Source organism: Colobus angolensis, unplaced genomic scaffold (genome assembly GCF_000951035.1).
Source record: "Colobus angolensis palliatus isolate OR3802 unplaced genomic scaffold, Cang.pa_1.0 Scaffold174, whole genome shotgun sequence".
NCBI classification, from domain to species: domain Eukaryota; kingdom Metazoa; phylum Chordata; class Mammalia; order Primates; family Cercopithecidae; genus Colobus; species Colobus angolensis.
Window position 1 is genome coordinate 4,163,427 of NW_012114866.1, and position 6,988 is coordinate 4,170,414.

At 46.3% G+C, this 6,988-nt stretch overlaps 1 pseudogene; it reads right to left on the reverse strand.

The window, feature by feature from the left end:
• Positions 1-591: 591 nt before the first annotated feature.
• Positions 592-1,521, reverse strand: LOC105509318 (annotated as a pseudogene).
• Positions 1,522-6,988: the final 5,467 nt, after the last annotated feature.

Genomic DNA, 6,988 nt, shown 5'->3' on the forward strand with positions numbered 1-6,988 from the left:
AAATTCTGCCTTGGCACAGTGGTCCTGAGAGTGGTGGGTGCCACCCTGTCCTGGGTGGGGGGAAGGCCTAAGGGCCAGTTAAGGCCAAAGGCGGGAGACTGGGTTTGGGGGGGGGGGTGTAGCAGACCCTGGAATGCGGAGAAGCCAGGGGGAGGCCCAGAGGCAGCAGTGATAGGCCTGTGGAGGGTGAAAAGCACCGGACTGGGACCGGGCCAGGGCTACAGGGCCAAGCACCCAGGCCACAGGGCACCCCGGGAGGCGGGGCACCGGCTCACATGACACAGAACCTGAAACACAGGCACAGGCTCACAGTAAGCACATGGACAAGTAGGCACAGGTTCACAGGCCAGATGCATACCAAGCATGGCTGGGCCAGACACTGGTTTACAGTGCTGGTGTTACACACAGACCACAGGGGAGACACGGCACTATGGGACACATGGACTTGATGGCCACAATGCACAGACCAGGTCACAGAGCTCGAGGGATGTAGGAAGGAGCCTTTTGGCACTACTGCACTGGAATCATATGAGACGAGGGTGGTGGGGCCTCTGGAGGTGCCTGGGGTGGTCCCCTGTGGCCCCACTGGGCTTAGTCCGTCTTCCACACTTTGTTGAGCAGCTTCACCACCTCATCATAGATGATAAACACTATGGCCACAACCAGGCTGACCCGGCCCAGCGCGGGACAATGCCCTTGTAGAAAGCCTTGAGCTCCTCCTTCCTCAGGATCTGCCAGACCAGTCCATCGAGTTCCGGTATTTGTGCACCTCCAGGCCCTACCTGCGGGTCTTAATCACGTCCAGAGGAGTGTTTCCAAAGACGCTGGCTGTGCACACCATGGCTCTGAAGACCCCAGTGATCAGCAGGTTCATGGGCTTGTTGGGGTTGTCCCCTCCGTACCAATTGTGCAGGGAATGTCATGACGAAGAAGCAGATGGCCTGATTCCAGCCCTGCTTCAGCACCGTGACTGTGAGGCCCTGATATATCCCCTTCAGCCCTTGTTACCGCACAATCTTCCTAACCCGCGGAAGAATCCTCTGTACTTGGGGTTTGGGGAGGTGTGGTGGCTGAACTTCACCTTGATGGTCTTCATGGGGCACATGATCACCACAGCCTCAGCCACTCCAGCGCCCAGGCAGCACAGCAGCCCGTGCGTGCTACGTCCAGCGTCCCTGGGAAACCCGCATGTGGTTGCTGAAGAACCAGAACATTCGGAACCAGGCGGCCGCCTTGGGGAGAGAGCCGTAGAGCAGGGAGCTGAGGCTGCGGTACAGGCCCAGGACGCCATGGTTGCAGACCCTCTGCCACACCGGTCCCCGATGCTCTGGTACCGCAGCGGGTGCGAGCACTAGTCCAGCTGCCCTGCGTCTTCACGTACTGGGTGGGGAAGGTGATGTAGATCTCGATGCCGCCCGCCAGGCCGCCTGCCAGGATCGTCTTCCCCAGGTGCGTCAGGTTAACCTTGCCAGACGCCGGCGCGGCGGCCGCCAGAGCCCGTGGGGTTCGAGGCGCAGCCATGGCGGGCAGGAGGCTGCGCGCAGTGGCGGCCTCGGGTTCCAGCCTTTTGAACTCCGCCCTCCAAATGAACTTTCTAAATTAACTGAGACCTGCCTGAAATTTTCGGGGTTCACAATCCTTAAGGTAACAGCTTAAGATTTTTCAGCCTTTCTCTTTTAATACGTGAATTTAAAGTTACATATTTATCTTTAAATCCCTATTCAGGGATTCAGCTTCTTCCTGGCTTAGTCCTGGGAGAGTGTATGTGTCCAGGAATTTATCCATTTCCTCTAGATTTTCTAGTCTATTTGCACAGAGGTGTTTATAGTATTTTCTGATGGTAGTTTGTATTTCTGTGGGATCAGAGGTGATATCTGCTTTATCGTTTTTTATTGTGTCTATTTGATTCTTCTGTCTTTTCTTTTTTATTAGTCTGGCTAGCAGTCTATTTTGTTAACCTTTTCAAAAAACTGACTCCTGGATTCATTAATTGTTTTTTCTTTTTTCTTTCTTTTTTTTTTTTTTTTGCGATGGAGTCTTGCTTTGTGGCAAGGCTGGAGTGCAGTGGTGCGATCTCAGCTCACTGCAACCTCCGCCTCCCTGGTTCAAGCCATTCTCCTGCCTCAGCATCTTGAGTAGCTGGGACTACAGGCACATGCCACCACGCCCAGCTAATTTTTATATTTTGAAGGGTTTTTCGTGTCTCTATCTCCTTCAGTTCTGCTCTGATCTTAGTTGTTTCTTGTCTTCTGTTAGCTTTTGAATGTGTTTGTTCTTGCTTCTCTGGTTCTTTTAATTGTGATGTTACGTTGTCGATTTTAGATCTTTCCCACTTTCTCCTGTGGGCATCTGGTGCTATAAATTTCCCTCTAAACACTGCTGTAGCTGTGTCCTAGAGCTTCTGGCACATTGTGTCTTTGTTCTCATTGGTTTCAAGTAACTTATTTATTTCTGGCTTAATTTCGTTATCAGTAGTCAATCAGGAGCGGGTTGTTCAGTTTCCATGTAGTTGTGTGATTTTGAGTGAGTTTCTTAATCCTGAGTTCTAATTTGATTGCACTGTGGTCTGAAAGACTGCTTGTTATGATTTCCGTTCTTTTGCATTTGCTGAGGAATGTTTTACTTCCAATTATGTGGTCAACTTTAGAATAAGTGCGATGTGGTGCTGAGAAGAATGTGTATTCTGTTGATTTGGGGTGGAGAGTTCCGTAGCTGTCCATTAGGTCCATTTTGTCCAGAGTTGAGTTCAAGTCCTGAATGTCCTTCTTAATTTTCTGTCTCGTTGATCTGTCTAATATTGACAGTGGGATGTTAAAGTCTCCCACTGTTATTGTGTGATAGTCTAAGTCTCTTCATAGGTCTCTAAGAACTTGCTTTATGAATCTGGGTATTTCTGTATTGGCTGCATATATATTTAGAATAGTTAGCTCTTGTTGCATTGATCCCTTTACCATTATGTAATATCCTTCTTTGTCTTTTTTGATCTTTGTAGGTTTAAAGTCTATTTTATCAGAGACTAGGATTGCAAATCCTGTTTTTTTTTTTTTTTCTTGGTAAATATTCCTCTATCCCTTTATTTTGAGCCTGTGTGTATCTTTGCACATGAGATGGGTTTCCTGAATACAGCACACTAATGGATCTTGCCTTTTTATCCAATTTGCCAAGTCTGTGTCTTTTAATTAGGTCATTTAGCCCATTTACATTAAGGTTAATATTGTTATGTTTAATCCTGTCATTATGATGTTAGCTGGTTATTTTGCCCATTAGTTGATGCAGTTTCTTCATAGTGTCAATGGTCTTTACAATTTGGTATGTTTTTGCAGTGGCTGGTACCGGTTTTTCCTTTCCATATTTAGTACTTCCTTCAGGAGCTCCTGTAAGGCAGGCCTGGTAGTGACAGAATCTCTCAGCATTTGCTTGTCTGTAAAGGGTTTTATTTCTCCTTTGCTTATGAAGCTTAGTTTGCCTGGATAGGAAATTCTGGGTTGAAAATTCTTTTCTCTAAGAATGTCAAATATTGGCCCCCACTCTCTTCTGGCTTTGTAGGGTTTCTGCAGAGAGATCTGCTGTTAGTCTGATGAGCTTTCTTTTGTGGGCAACCTGACCTTTCTCTCTGGCTGCCAGTAACAATTTTTTCTTCATTTCAACCTTGGTGAATCTGATGATTATGTGTCTTGGGGTTGCTTTTCTCGAGGAGTATCTTTGTGGTGTTCTCTGTATTTCCTGAATTTGAATGTTGGCCTGTCTTGTTAGGTTGGGGAAGTTCTCCTGAGGAGTGTTTTCCAACTTGGTTCCATTCTCCCCGTCACTTTCATATAGTTCCATATTTCTTGGAGCCTTTGTTCATTCCTTTTCATTCTTTTTTTCTCTAATCTTGTCTTCTTGCTTTATTTCATTAAGTTGATCTTCAATCTCTGATATTTTTTCTGCTTGATTGATTCTGCTATTGATACTTGTGCATGCTTCACAAAGTTCTCGTGCTGTGGTTTTCAGCTCCATCGGGTCATTTATGTCCTTCTCTAAACTGGTGATTCTAGTTAGCAGTTCTTCTAACCTTTTTTCAAGGTTTTTAGCTTCCTTGCATTGGGTTAGAACGTGCTCCTTTAGCTCAAAGGAGTTTGTTATTACCCACCTTCTGAAGCCTACTTCTGTTAATTCATCAAACTCATTCTCTGTCCAGTTTTGTTCCCTTGCTGGCGATGAGTTGTGATCCTTTGGAAGAGAAGAGGCATTCCGATTTTTGGAATTTTCAGCCTTTTCATGCTGATTTTCCTCATCTTCGTGGATTTATCTACCTTTGGTCTTTGATGTAGGTGACCTTCAGATGGGGTTTTTGTGTGGATGTCCTTTTTGTTGATGCTGATGCATTCCTTTCTGTTTGTTAGTTTTCCTTCTACCAGTCAGGCCCCTCTGCTGCAGGTCTGCTGGAGTTTGCTGGAGGTCCACTCCAGACCCTGTTTGCCTGGGTATCACCAGTGGAGGCTGAAGAACAGCAAAGATTGCTGCCTCTTTCTTCTTCTGGAAGCTTCATCCCAGAAAGGCATCTGCCAGATGCCAGTTGGAGCTCTTCTCTATGAGGTGTCTGTTGATTTCTGAAGCTGTGCCCACAGTCGCCCCTTCTCCCAGGTGCTCTGTTACAGGGAGATGGGACTTTTTTCTATAAGCCCCTGGCTGGGGCTGCTGCCTTTCTTTCAGAGATGCCCTGCCCAGAGAGAAGGAATCAAGAGTGGCAGTCTGGCTACAGTGGCTTTGCCGAGCTGTGGTGGGCTCTGCCTACTTCAGACTTCCCAGTGGCTTTGTTTACACTGTGAGGGGAAAACTGCCTACTCAAGCCTCAGTAATGGCGGATGCTCCTCCCCTCACCAAGCTCGAGCGTCCCAGGTTGACTTCAGACTGCTGTGCTGGCAGCAAGAATTTCAAGCCAGTCCATCTTAGCTTGCTGGGCTCTGTGGGGATGGGATCTGCTGAGCTAGACCACTTGTCTCCCTGGCTTCAGCCCCCTTTCCAGGGGAGTGAAAGGTTCTGTCTTGCTGGCATTCCAGGCACCACTGGGGTATCAAAAAAAACTCCTGCAGCTAGCTCAGTGTCTGCCCAAATGGCCACCCAGTTTTGTGCTTGAAACCAGGGCCCTGGTGGGTAGTCACCTGAGAGAATCTCCTGGTCTAGAGGTTGCGAAGACCATGGGAAAAGCAGAGTATCTGTGCCAGAATGCACCATTCCTCACAGCACAGTCCCTCATGGCTTCCCTGACCCCTTGTGCTTCAGCCCCACCTTGTTTCAGCTCCTCCTCTGTGGGCTGCACCCACTGTCTAACCAGTTCTAGTGAGATGAGCTGGGTACCTTGGGTGGAAATGCAGAAATCACCCACCTTCTGTGTTGATCTCACTGGGAGCCACAGACCAGGGCTGTTCCTATTTGGCCATCTTGCCAGCCACCATGTAATATTATTCTTAAAGTCCTAGCCTACTGACAAATAGCTGGATCATCTGTGGGCATGCTTTGTTTGCTTTTCCTCCTGATTCTTAGTCTTATTTTCCTGCTTCTTTGAACTGTACATGCACGCACACACACACACACATACACAGGTATAAAGTTTGGTGTGCTGAACATTGTGTATACAAGGTGCATAGTGTCTGGGTTGGTATTCTTTATTCCCCAGAGAAAAAGAATCTATCCTCTGTAAGTTATATTAGATGAGGGGAAAATCACTTCAAACCAATCAAGAATTGAGTGGAGGAATCGAGAGGCTCTGGTGAGGAGTGGGTGCCATGTGTAGGTGGTGAGTGAGGAGGGAGAAGGGAGGGAAAGAGAGGAGAGCGAAGAAAAAAAAATGAATTGAGCTGGGTCAGGGCTAGTTTGCCGTTTTACTTAGATTGAGTCTACCTCTGCTCTGAAATCTCTTGAGAGTGATACCTTTTAGTTTCAGGGCCCACACGTACAGAATAAGTATTCCAGGTGTATCCATGTCTCTCTTCTCTATTGACACTCAGTCCCTAGGTTATGTCATTTAGGTTTTCATGGCTTTAAATTTAGTTCTGGGCTGTTGATTCCCAGATCTGAATCTCCAGCCTTGACCTTTCCTAGCAGGAAACAAAGGACACATTCAAACAGGATACCTGGAGAAAATTTAACAAAGGCAATATATAAAAAGGTGTGGGCAGGATCAAGGAAAACCAACAGGAATGGTAACATTCCCTGGGGCTATCAACAGACGGGAACTGTTCCACTTCTGGGTCTAAAGGGGCAGAGGGAGGGAAGCACTTACCAGACCTAGAGAGTAGCTATACTGATTATTTCTTGTCTGAGATGATTGGGACCAGAAGTGTTTCAGGTTTAAGATTTTTTAGCATTTTGGAATATTTGCATATACATAAGATATCTTGGCAGTAGGACCCAAGTCCAAACGCAAACTTCATTTGTGTTTCAGATACACCATATACACATAACCTGAAGGTAATTTTATATACTATTTTAAATTATTTTTTTGTGCATGAAACAAAGTTTTTACTGCAACCCATCATCACATGAGGTCAGGTGTGGAATTTTCCACTTCTAGCATTGTGTCAGTGCTTAAAATGTTTCAGATTTTGAAACATTTTGGATTTTGGATTTTCACATTAGAGATGCTCAACCTTTGTTAGGTGAGCCTTCCAACAGGAATAGTGGCCTTTGATAGAGGGACCCTGCTAATATACATGACCTGGTAGAAAAAGAGCTGGGGGAAGAAATCTCACCCTTCTCACTTTCTTTGATCTCCTGCTAAAAACTCCTATTAAACAAACTCAGTTGGAGGTTAGAAGCAAAGGACATTGATGCAGTCCATAAAGGTCACCCTTTGGGACACAGAGATAAGGGTAGAAAGTGGATCTGGAATGGTCAAACGGAAGCACACATACAATGCAACAATTTTATACTCATGAATGACTAATAGGTATCTCAATAGATGGATATGTTAAAGAATGGAGTAGAGTGGAAAAGAGGCCTGTGA